This window comes from Hibiscus syriacus, unplaced genomic scaffold, assembly GCF_006381635.1.
Source record: "Hibiscus syriacus cultivar Baekdansim isolate YM2019G1 unplaced genomic scaffold, ASM638163v2 tig00112383_pilon, whole genome shotgun sequence".
NCBI classification, from domain to species: Eukaryota; Viridiplantae; Streptophyta; class Magnoliopsida; order Malvales; family Malvaceae; genus Hibiscus; species Hibiscus syriacus.
The window spans coordinates 2694949-2707811 of NW_024063319.1; the positions used below are offsets into that span (position 1 = coordinate 2694949).

At 34.8% G+C, this 12863-nt stretch overlaps 1 pseudogene; it reads left to right on the plus strand.

The window, feature by feature from the left end:
* The first annotated feature begins 9878 nt into the window (after window positions 1-9878).
* LOC120178967 lies at window positions 9879-11239 on the plus strand (annotated as a pseudogene).
* The last annotated feature ends 1624 nt before the right edge of the window (window positions 11240-12863 follow it).

Sequence of the window (12863 nt, forward strand, 5' to 3'; positions counted from 1 at the left end):
CTTAGCCAAAAGTTTTACCGGTTCTTCCTCATAAATCAAGTCTGGTCGAATCTCTATCTCATCAGGAGTGATAATATGCGCAGGATATGATCTGTACCTTCTAAGCATTGATACATGAAAAACATTATGGATCTTATCCATGTCTGGAGGTAAGGCCAATTGATAAGCCACAGGTCCAACATTTTTCAATATCTCGTACGGTCCAATAAATCTCGGACTCAGTTTTCCTTTTCGCCCAAAACATAATACTTTCTTCCAAGGTGATACTTTCAAAAACACTTTGTCTCCCACTTGATGTTCTATTTCTTTCTTTTTCAAATCTGCATAGGACTTCAGTCGATTCGAAGCTATCTTTAGATTGCTATGGATAATTTTCACTTTATCCTCCATATCTTCCATCAAATCCGGCCCAAACAGATCTCGATCTTTTAATTCAAACCAATTTAATGGTGTTCTGTATTTTCTCCCATACAGAGCTTCATATGGAGTCATGTTAATACTTGATTGATAACTATTGTTATACGCAAATTCCGCTAAAGGCAAATATTTTTCATAATCCCATAAACTCAATTACACATGCCCTCAGCATATCCTCTAGTATTTGAATAGCTCTCTCTGATTGCCCATCTGTCTGCGGATGAAAAGTTGTACTAAAATTCAATCGAGTACCCAATGCCCCATGTAAAGATTTCCAGAATCTTGAGGTGAACCTTGGGTCTCGATCAGACACTATCAATATCGGCACTCCATGCAATCTAACTATTTCTTATATATATATCTCAGCATACTTATCTATCGAGTAATCTACTCGAACTGGAATAAAATGAGCTATTTTGGTCAATCGATCTACAATTACCCATATCGAGTCCTTTTTACCTGGTGACAAAGGTAGCCCCAAAACAAAATCCATTATGACTCGCTCCCACTTCCATTCAAGAATAGTAATTAGTTGTAGTAATCCGGAAGGTACTTGATGTTCAGCTTTCACTTGCTGGCATGTCAAACATTTTGCTACAAACTCGGTTACAGCTCTTTTTATACCTAGCCACCAATAACGACTCTTTAAGTCTTGATACATCTTATTTCCATTGGGATGCATCGTCAACGGACTGTAATGCGCCTCACAAAGAATTTCTTTCCTCAATTCCTCATCATCGGGAATACAAAGTCTTCCTCGATAATATAAACATCCATTATCCCTTATTTCAAAGTCTCTAATTTCCTCATTTTCAACTTGCTTCAACCTCATTAAGTATTTCTTATCTTGACCTTGTAGCTCTTTAACTCGATCTAGAAATATCGGCTTTAATTTTAATTCAACAATTAAAACACCATCATTATTAAATAACACATGTGTATCTAAAGCCCTTAGAGCTGCAAAAGTCTTTCGACTAAGCGCATCTGCTACTATATTAGCTTTTCTCGGATGATAGTCAATAACTAAATCATAATCCTTTAAGAGCTCAATCCATTTTCATTGTCTTGAATTCAGCTCTTTTTGAGTCAACAAATATTTTAGAATTTTATGGTCCGTGTAAACATGGCAACGCTCACCATACAGATAATGTCACCAAATATTTAGAGTAAAAATTACTGCAGCCAATTCTAAATCATGCGTCAGGTAATTTCGCTCATGATTCTGCAATTGTCTAGAGGCATAAGCCACAACCTTTCATTCTTGCATCAACACACAACCCAACCCATTATAGGATGCATCACTATAAACTACATATTCTTTACCCGACTCAGATTGCACAAGCACTGGAACCTCGGTTAAAATTTTCTTTAACATCTCAAAGGTTTCTTGGCACTTTTCTGTCCAAACAAATGGTACATCTTTTCGCAACAGTTTGGTTAGCGGCAAAGATAACATTGAAAAATTCTTCACAAATCTTCTGTAATAACCCACAAGTCCTATGAAACTCTGGACTTCTGTAATATTCTTTGGGGATTGCCAATCTACTATGGCTTGAATCTTCTTATGATCCACTTTAATGCCTTTTGCCGACACTATATGACCGAGAAAAGAAATCTCAGATAACCAAAATTGGACAATTTGGCATATAACTTCTTATCACGAAGTATCTGAAGGACTACTCGAAGATGAATATCATGATCTTCCTTTGATTTGGAATAATCCAAGATGTCATCTATAAACACTACTACAAATTGATCCAAAAATGGTTGAAACAATCTGTTCATTAAGTCCATAAATGCTGCAGGAGCATTCGTCAATCCAAACGGCATTACCACAAATTCATCATATCCGTACCGAGTCCGAAAAGCCGTCTTAGAGATATCCTCTCTTTCAATCTTTAAATGATGATACCCCGATCTCATATCTATCTTTGAGAATAATAATACGCCTTTTAATTTATCAAACAAGTCATCAATTCTCGGAAGAGGATACTTATTCTTTATCATTACCCTTTTTAATTGACGATAGTCAATACATAACCTCATAGAACCATCTTTCTTTTTCACAAATAACACAGGTGCTCCCCAAAGAGAAACACTGGGTCTGATAAATCCCTTATCTAGAAACTCTTGCAATTGTGCTTTTAATTCCTTTAACTCTGTTGGAGTCATTCTATACGGAGCCATAGAAACAGGTTCAGTACCCGGATAAACCTATATTCTAAATTCCATTTCGCGAACTGGAGGTAAACCCGGTAACTCTTTCGGAAATACCTCTGAAAATTCCTTAACTGTAAGAATGTCCTTTAACACCACTTTTGGTATTCGAGTATCTACCATATTAGCTAGAAAAGCTACACAACCTTTTTCCATCATTTTCTTAGCTGTCATGCCTGATATCACACTGGAGGGCGATTTCGCTATTTCAGCAATCACTACTATTTCAGAACCTTTCACATCCTTCATAAATAATCACTTCTTACGACAATCCACCCATCCATGATACGAAAACAACCAATCCATGCCCAGAATGAATTCAAATTCATCAAAAGGCAACTCCATTAAGTTTGCTAAGAACACAACCCCTTGAATCTTAATTGGACATTTTTTACATACTCGAGTTACCCTTGCACTATGCCCCAGAGGGTTTACTGCTATCATTTCACTATAGATTGGTTTTAAAGGAATTTCTCTAGTTTTAATCAACCTGGTACTAATATATGAGTGTGTCGAACCAGGGTCAACTAGAACAAAAACAGGATCATCGAAAATATGAAATGTACCTGTTATAATCTTCGGATCATCTTGATCATCTTTAGTCTTTATATTATATGCTCGGGCCACTCCCCAAGTTTCTATTCTCTGGCTAGCCTCAGATTGACCACCTAATTTTCCTCTCCCTCTGCTTCTATTAGGTGTTGCCACAGATCTCTCTGACTGTACGGATTTATCATCATACTTCTTCGGGCAATTTCGAGCAAAGTGACCATATTCACCACAACTGAAACAAGTACCAGAAAATAACCTACATGCTCCCCCGTGTGACTTCCCATACGTTTGACATAAAGGTTTCTCTCTATGAGCTCCTCTTGAGCTAACAACATAGGAATGAGACTACTTAGTTTTTCGTGAAGCTGCAGAATAATCAGTTCTATTTGTGAATTGAGAACCTAAGCCCTTGCCCCTTTTTGTATACTGTGCAAATGAAGACGTTTCGATTCTTTTTCCCATCTGAATACTCTGATCTGTTGCTAACGTCTCCTCTTGAGCTCTTTCAATGACCTTTTCGCTGTTTATAACCTCTTGTAAATTGGACAAGTTTAAGGCCAACATCATTTCTTTCAACTTAGGCCTCAAACCCTCAATAAACCAATCCCGACGAGCTTTTTCATTAGGTACTACCTCAGTAGCATATCATAAAAGTTTGTTGTATTCAACTTCATACTCATGCACTGCTCGATCACCTTGTTTTAAGTTTAAAAACTTCAACAACATCAATCTCATAAACTGCTCCCCAATATACTTGTTTTTAAATTCGTCCAAAAAGAACTGTCAGTTCACTTGTTCTGGCGACGCATACATCATTGTGTTTGTCTACCATACTCGGGTTGATCCTCTGAGTAATGATACTGCTCCACCTAACTTTTCATGATCGGAGCACTGCAGACTTTCCATCATTGCCTTAACATCATTCAACCATAAGTCTGCGTCCATCGGACCTTCACTTTCTTCTCCCTTAAACTCAGGAGCTCCAAAACTTTTTAACTCTTTTGGGATTAGCATCCTCGGTACTAAAGGAGCAGGAGGGGTCGGATAAGGTTGGAGTCATGCTAGGATAGCATCTAGAGCTTGCATAAAAGCTCTAAACTCCTAAACAGGCATACCCTAAGGTACATGTGCGCTTGCATTCTTCGATGGAATCGGATGTTCACTATTCTCTTCATAACTTTCGCTACCGGATCCATCTCTAATCTCTTGTCCAGCTGCTCTTCTCAAATTCGTAGAATCCGACATCTATTATAACATACATGCAAATATTACTTAAGTTAGTAAGGAGAAACATCTATTATATTCTTTCTATAACCTATCAGTAACCTTGACATTTTAGTGGCATGTAAACTATTTTTACATCAAATACAATAGATTTTGGTCGAGAATCAGCTAAACCTATGGCTCTGATACCATTAACTGTAACACCCCAACCCATACCCGACCTGGATAAGAGTTCGAGATATCACATTGACTTTTTAATACAATGTTCTTACAAAATAACAACACCTTTGAACTTATTTTAATAAAATACGAGTATGTGTTGATGAATTATGTTTGTTATAACAAATTTGAAAAAAATACATTTTCATGAACAATACTATACATATGAACAGTATCGTGAACAGTGAACCGTATACCGATACACTGCTACAGTAACGTGAATAGTGCATTGATGCACCAAATTTCGAATCAAAAATGTGTATCGATGCACTGCTACAGTAACTTCGGCAAACATGTATAAAACTCATAAAAATTTAACCGTGCATCACTATACAACTACCATTTACATAAATACATTTAAATTTATTTAAAACATTTTATTTAAAATCTATTACATGTCGACTAAAATATAACTAAATCAGTTCATTATGTCATACGGTTACTGATGAGGTGACCTTAACTGAATGTCCCAGTATCTCCTTACAAGTTGTATTCAACCTACGCGTGAAATAAACACATGTTAAGTATTACTTAGTGAGGCATAATTAATCACAAATAACATTTCTACGTACAAGTTATATTTTGATAATTAATCTCCAAGGAATCTTTAATTCCAATGCATATACTATAATCTACATTACCGATGCCATTAACCTCATTTATCAAACATTATTAGAATCCATACATTCCCTAGGAAATTCATACAATTCATGTAATTTCCTTTTAATATTAGCACTCTCAGTGCTCTATCTAGAAAATCATACGCTTAGTATGCTTCCCCTTTCGTTTTAGCACACGAAGTGCCCTATTCAAAAATTCATACATTTAGTATGGTTTTGTTACCATTTTAGCACCTGATATGCCCTATGTGAAAATCCATACCATTAGTATGATTTCCTTATCTTTATAGCACCCTTAGTGCTTTATCTGGAAATCCATACACTCAGTATGATTCCCTTACCATTTTAGCACATAAAATGTCATATATGGAAATCCATATTTTCAATATGACTCCCTTACCATTTTAGCACATAATATGCCCTATTTGGAAATCCATATTTTCAATATGATTTCCTTATAATTTAGCACACTCAGTGCTCTATATGGAAATCCATACACTCAATATGGTTTCCTTATCAATTTAGCACACAAAGTGCCATTCGGTAATCACTATGCATACATCAATAGATTATGCTATTTTAACTATTACCACATGTACGTACATAATTAAATGCACTCACCTGATTCGCCTTGCTATTATTTCCAATACGCAATTATGATTACTCAGCTACTTTGTCTTTACCTTTCATTTTGCTAGACTCGTGAGCTTGATTTCGATCTACTCAAGCATCCATTAAAGACACATTCAATATCACTTATTAGTATATTGAAATCTTTCATTTCTTAAACTAAAAGAAAGGCTATTTTCATTTATTTATTTAATGTATGCATCGGTGCATTTTATAGTGTATCGATGCATCCTCTCACTGGTGCATCGATACACAGCCTATGCATCGATGCACTATCTGCATTCAATGTTTATTTATTTAAGTGTGCATCGATGCACTTTGTCCATGATTTATATTTTGAGCACGAAAATCACTTAATTCCAGCTCAAATGCTCCATATTCCAACCCCTTTCATACCCTTAACTCCAATACCTTCATCTAAAATCATTTATACATTTTTGCTACATCCTTAACCTCAAGATCTTTTCTTCTACATGAGATTCAAGAATCATACCCAATTTTCAACATATTCTAAATACAATTCTAACACTTCACATCTCTTAATTAAGTTGATGACAAGTCAAATCTAACGTAAAACATTCATAAACCTTCATATTTCATCATGTTACTCAAAAACCCATTTTCTTTAATCTCTAATATCTCATCAATAACTTAGTTTTAATCTCATTTATACCTTCATTTAGCTTCCATAATATACAAAGCTTCAATCCCTATAAAAATCGAAGGAAATAACCATTAAATTGAAAACATACCTTTGAGCTGAAGGGGAGAGTTTTCCACGGCAAGAAGAGAAGAAGATGAAAGGGTTGACTTCCTATTCCCCTCTTCATCTTATCTCTTATCATAATTCCCCACTAATTGAATATTAAATTCAATTTAATCCAAATGACCATAATATCCTTTTAATCATCCTTTCATACAATTTAGTCTAAGCTATGAATCCTATTCATCCTCGTCTTTCATTATTTAATTTAATAAATCCTCATATTTTTAAATCATTTCAATTTAATCCTTAAATAAATTTTTGGGGCATTACAATCATGTAGAGTCATGAAACACTTAATTACTTATGGAGAAGTGTATGATAACATACCCTCATATGAAATGATAAAACATCTTGTAGTTGGATCAAAGTCCCAAAAAAAGGGTCTTATAGTGCATATATCGACTAATATCAGCGGAAGAAAGTAAAACACAATTCTAGAGTTAAAGACAAGGCCAAGTCAAAAATTTTAAATCGAGATAAACTTATTATTTTTGTAAAAAGAAAGAACAAATTAAATCGGAATGTTGTAACTTACATAATAAAATCAAAAGAGAAGCTATAAAGTAGAACTTCAAAAAGCTAATAAGACCGATATGGTGGAGTGCGATAATTAACAATGTTTCCAAAGAATCTGATATCTAACAAATGCTCTTGCAGATGTTAAGCTTTTCAATTTTGGAAGGCCTCTTGAGATAAATGATCATGTTCATTCAGAGCTTAGGGCCATTGCAGTTTCCAGATTAAAATTTCTAGACATAATGGAAATTTCTTAGAAAAGGCTGCCCTACAATGAAATTTATTGTTTTTCTAGTGTTCAGATTAGAATTAATGCAAGACATCTAAACATATAAAAACCTACCTTTAAGTAATTATACTGGTATGAAATTTAGGGAAAATTAATTTCTTCTTCAAATATTTCCACTATTTTTTTTGTTGGGAATAACGGTCTTTCCCGCTTCGTGAAGTTAAGATAGGTACTTAGAGATTAAAGAATAGTAAAGAGAGCACAAGAGTATAATTCTTCAATTTGGATATTCTTCCACTATACAAAAAAATAGTAGGATTACAAGGATATGTTCACAAAATTTGACTCACACTTGGTAGCTCACTCAAGCTTGAGGATAAAGACTTCCCAAGCTATATTTCTTCTCTCTCAAAGAGGCTCTCTAACTCTCTAGTTTCTCACTCTAAGAAGTGGACTCTCTTAGTGTTTTTTGGATTTTGGATTGGATAGTTAAGAATGAAGTTTCTCACCCCTATTTATAATACTCCACCTCCACAATGAATGGTGTAGATTACTTACATCCATGGGTGGAGTTTAATTATCTAGAATGCTTTACACACTCTAAGAAGCTCTACACTATTCCAATCCCTTCCATATTCTTCCATACTCTTCCATAAGGCTAAACATCTCCAGAGGATTCCAAACTCTTCCACAAGCTTCTAGAGAGTTCTACACTTCTCTAGAGTTCTCCGAAATGTTCTAGAAAATTCTACATTTCTCCAGAAAACTCTAGAATTTTCTAGAATCTCTCCAATTAAGGAGGGATCCAACATTTTTTTCCTTTGTAAGATGATTTTATTAAGCTAAATGATTCAGTTACGTTGAATCCATCGCAGTTGAACCCCATTGACACAATCCGTTTGGCGATCATATCAGTGGCTACTTGGTGAGTCCTTCGACAAGCATCAGTTCTGAGTGAGATGACCAGTTCACACACGCCAACTTCACGCGTCGTCCTTCCTCGTCAATAATCCAACGTTAATTCGTCCACAGAGGCGAAAACCAAACACAAAATTTATTTCATATTAATTAGCCTAGTATGGGTGAGCAGGCGAAAACCTTGTTCACACTCTCCGTGAACAACCTTCCACACCCTATTTGCATTGGAAGTGTCTCTGGTGAGCTTTTGGACAACACTTTCATTCCGATCAAGAGAAGCAATAGGGGGACAATATTTCGTTCCGAGTGGCGAAAGTTGTCTTCGACTTAGTTTTGTGCATTAGAGCATAACAAGGAAAGGAAATATAATGAAAATATTAATGAATTAAAAGTAGTTCAATCCATAACAACTCAACTTCTAACAAACTCAACTAATTATAACTAACCCAATACCAACTAATTATATTATATTATTATATTATATTATATTATATTATATTATATTATATTATATTATATATATATTATATTATATATATTATATTATATTATATATTATATTATATTATATTATATTATATTATATTATATTATTATATTATATTATATATATTATATTATATTATATTATATTATATTATATTATATTATATTATATTATATTATATTTCTAACACACATTTCCTTTTGTTGCCTCGTAAGATTGGAATTCATGAGAAATGTTCTAAACCCTCTTGTGGATTTTCGATTCTGGTGGTTAGGTGCTTATTGTCCACATACAGTATACTAATATGTTAGATGCATGCTTAATATATTACATTAATATAAAATAACGGGTCTACATATTAAATCGAGAAGTAGAATGTTTGGAATTTCATAGGGTTTAGTAGAATATAATATTGCCCGAATGTAAATTGTTTATAATATTGTACGTAAATTTTGAATTTTTGTACAATTATGTACATAAACCTTTAATTTGGTTAAACTTTAACAAACACGTAACACTATTGTTGATGTAATACCGTTTGATGTTTACATGTTAAGTGTACAAATAATTATATTTATTTAACAAGAAAAAATTGTTTATTTCTTTAAATGTGTATAATTGAATTAAAATTAAAAAGCAACGAATATATTAGAACCACAACCAAAGTATTACAGATATAATTGTTTCAAATTAAAATTTATATAATAAAATATATATTTCAAGGCAAAGTTAATTTATAAAATTCATATTTTGTAATTACAAATAATAAAATTTAAGAATTATAAGTAGAATATGATTCAAACAATCCCATGCCCGTAGAATTCTCTTATGCTATGCTCAATAAATATAAATAAAATATGTTGGGAGTTAAAGATATGATTAAAATTAACAAGTGTAATTAGAATAGGATTTGTGTGTTTGCTTTGGTGATGGACAATGACTTATACTTGCACCACTGTATAAATAAGCCACTTAAGTAAGTTCACCTTCAAAGTTGCTTATCCTCCTTTAAGTCAAAACAAAAGTATGGCATGTTCCGTTTCATCGTCTATTCTCCTACTCTTCCTATTCTTTCCCATCGTCATGCCCCTCCCACTATCGACAAATTCTCGATGGATTGTTGGTGAGGGACTACGACGCGTGAAACTGACATGTGTGAATTGGTCATCTCACTTGGAATTGATGGTTGCTGAGGGGCTTAGCAAGTAGCCTATGGATACAATCGCCAAACGGATTGTGTCAATGGGGTTCAATTGCATTAGTTACATTTGGCCAGTCTATTTAGTCACCAATGACACTTTGGCATCCTTCACGGTTAGACAATCGTTTCAACGACTCGGCTTCATTGAATCCATCGCGGGAATCCAAGCCAACAACCCTTCGATCATCGATGTCCCCCTCATCAAAGCTTACCAGGTATGATAGATTTTCCATGTCCTTGTTTTCTCCTATTAGCATTGAATAAATAACATGGCTCAAACTTAATTTACAACATTGATTAATTTATCGATTGGTATTTATATTTCAGGCAGTGGTGTGAAGCTTAGGGGAAAACAATTTGATGGTCATACTTGATAATCACATAAGCAAACCCGATTGGTGTTGCAATAAATTAGACGACAATAGTTTCTTCGGCGACAAGTACTTCAACTCGGATCAATGGATCAACGGGGTGACTCAGATGGCCACCTTATTCAATGGTGTCACCGACGTGGTCGACATGAGCTTGAAGAACGAGCTAAGGTACCCGAAATAGAACGTAAACGACTGGTACAAGTACATACAGAAAGGAGCCGAAGAAGTGCACTCGGCAAACTTGGATGTTCTCGTTATACTGTCAGGATTTGATTTCGACAGAGACTTGTCATTCATCAAGACTCAACCCGTAAAGCTCATGTTTAGTGGGAAACTAGTATTCTAGTCTCATTGGTATGGATTCTCCGATAGGCCACAGACGTGAGTGACCGGAAAACCAAATGAAGTTTGTGGCAGAGTTGCGACGTACATGTTGAAGACGTCAGGTTATTTGGTTGATCAAGGATACTTTTTCTCATTAGTGAGTTCAAGTTCGATAAAACAGGAGCCAATGTCAATGGCAATAGGTACTTGAACTGCTTCTTTGGGGTAGATTGGGCCCTGTGGACACTTACTGGAAACTATTACGTGAAAGAAGGCATCGTTAGGTTAAACGAGTATTATGAAGTCTTTGATTATAATTGGTGTGCACCCAGAAATTCGAGCTTAATAAAAAGAATTTCACCTCTCCAAGCTCATGTTCGGGGTAAGCCGACTTGTATTAATTAATTAATTTATTTTAGATTGATGTCTATTGGAGTGTGCATTGAGTGAGCTTTACTCTGTGTGTGAGTTGTTAAGGTTGTTAAGAATAGTGACGTATGAAGTTTGTTATGGATGTTATTATAGGTAGTAGTGAGATTGAGTAAGCTTGAAGTCATGACTATTATATAAGCTAGTTGTGCTATAGTTACAGTGGAGAATAGTAAAACAAATGTTATTCATTTCTTCTTATTCAACTTCTCAACATGGTATCATTCGCCAAAGATCCTGAGTATATACTGTTGTTACCTTCGCTGCGTGTTTGCAATGCTCTTTGTGTTGGGGAAACCAGGTTGTTTCCCACACAAACGTAGTTTCAAAATTGACCTAAAATGTCAAGATTAAAACCACCAAAGGTTGCACAGTGGACCATCAAACTGTTGATATTGAAACACAATGAAAAAACCGAATAAAAACAATAAAGGAGAGAACGCACCAAATTTACGAGATTCGACGAGAATATCGTCTACTTCTAGGGCACCACACCGGATGATAACTTCACTATCAAGAAATATTACAACAAATGAAATTCTTTAGAATTCCCCAACTGAGAGAATGAAGAAAAAAATGGAATAGAGAACTTGTTTTGGGATGATTTCTAATGGAAATACTTAGGCCTATTTATAATAGAGTTTTAAGGACTAAACTTATAAATAACCTAATATTTTAGGGACCAAAGATGAAATTCCCATGTGCAAAGTAGGCCACCTAGCAAAGATGAATTTTCTCATAAGTTGGTCACCAACCAAAGATGTCAACTTTGCCAACTTTCAAGCCAAACATAACAAATCTCCACCTTGGCTTGAAATTACCAAGCCTACTCAACTTCTTCAACTCCCCAAAATTGATGAAGTTATTTTAATGTAGTGCCTCTAATCGCGCTCACAAGCGCCACACACCCGAAGGTGTTCGTACTATCTGGATGTTAATAAAGTTCAAAAAATGATTGAACTTGATTACTTTTACCACCTTGGTCATCATATCTGTAGGATTTTCTGCTGTTGCAATTTTCTGAAGTAGAATATTTCATTCTTCAAAGATCTCCCGCACAAAATGATACCTCACGTCGATATGCTTAGTCCTTGAATGGTATACTTGATTTTTCGCTAAGTGAATAGTGCTCTGACTGTCACAATAGAGACTAATATGACTTTGAATAACTCCCAAGTCTTCCATTAACCCGTTAAGCTAAATTGCTTCCTTCACAGCCTCTGAAACTACCATATATTCTGCCTCTTTAGTAGACAAAGCCACTGTAGATTGCAAAGTATACTTTCAACTTATAGGGTCTTTAGCAACAGTAAACAAATACCCAGTAGTTGATCCAAATTATCCAAATCACCAGCATAGTCTGAATCAACATATCTAACCACACACTGACCAAGTGATTCATCATGTTCAAAAACTAAACCTACATCCACGGTTTGTTGGAGATACCATAGAATCCATTTCACAACTTGCCAATGTCCTTTTCCAGGATCATGCATGTACCTGCTCACAACTCCAACTGCTTGTGAAATGTTAGGACACGTACACACCATTGCATACGTCAATCTCCCAACCATATTAGCATATGGAACTTTTTCCATATACTCTCGTTCTTCATTAGTTTTAGGAGATAATTGAGAACTAAGTTTCAAATGAGAAGTTAGTGGGATACTTACATGTTTGACATTTTCATTCATGCGAAAACATTGTAATACCTTTCTCAGATACTGCTTCAAAGTTAAA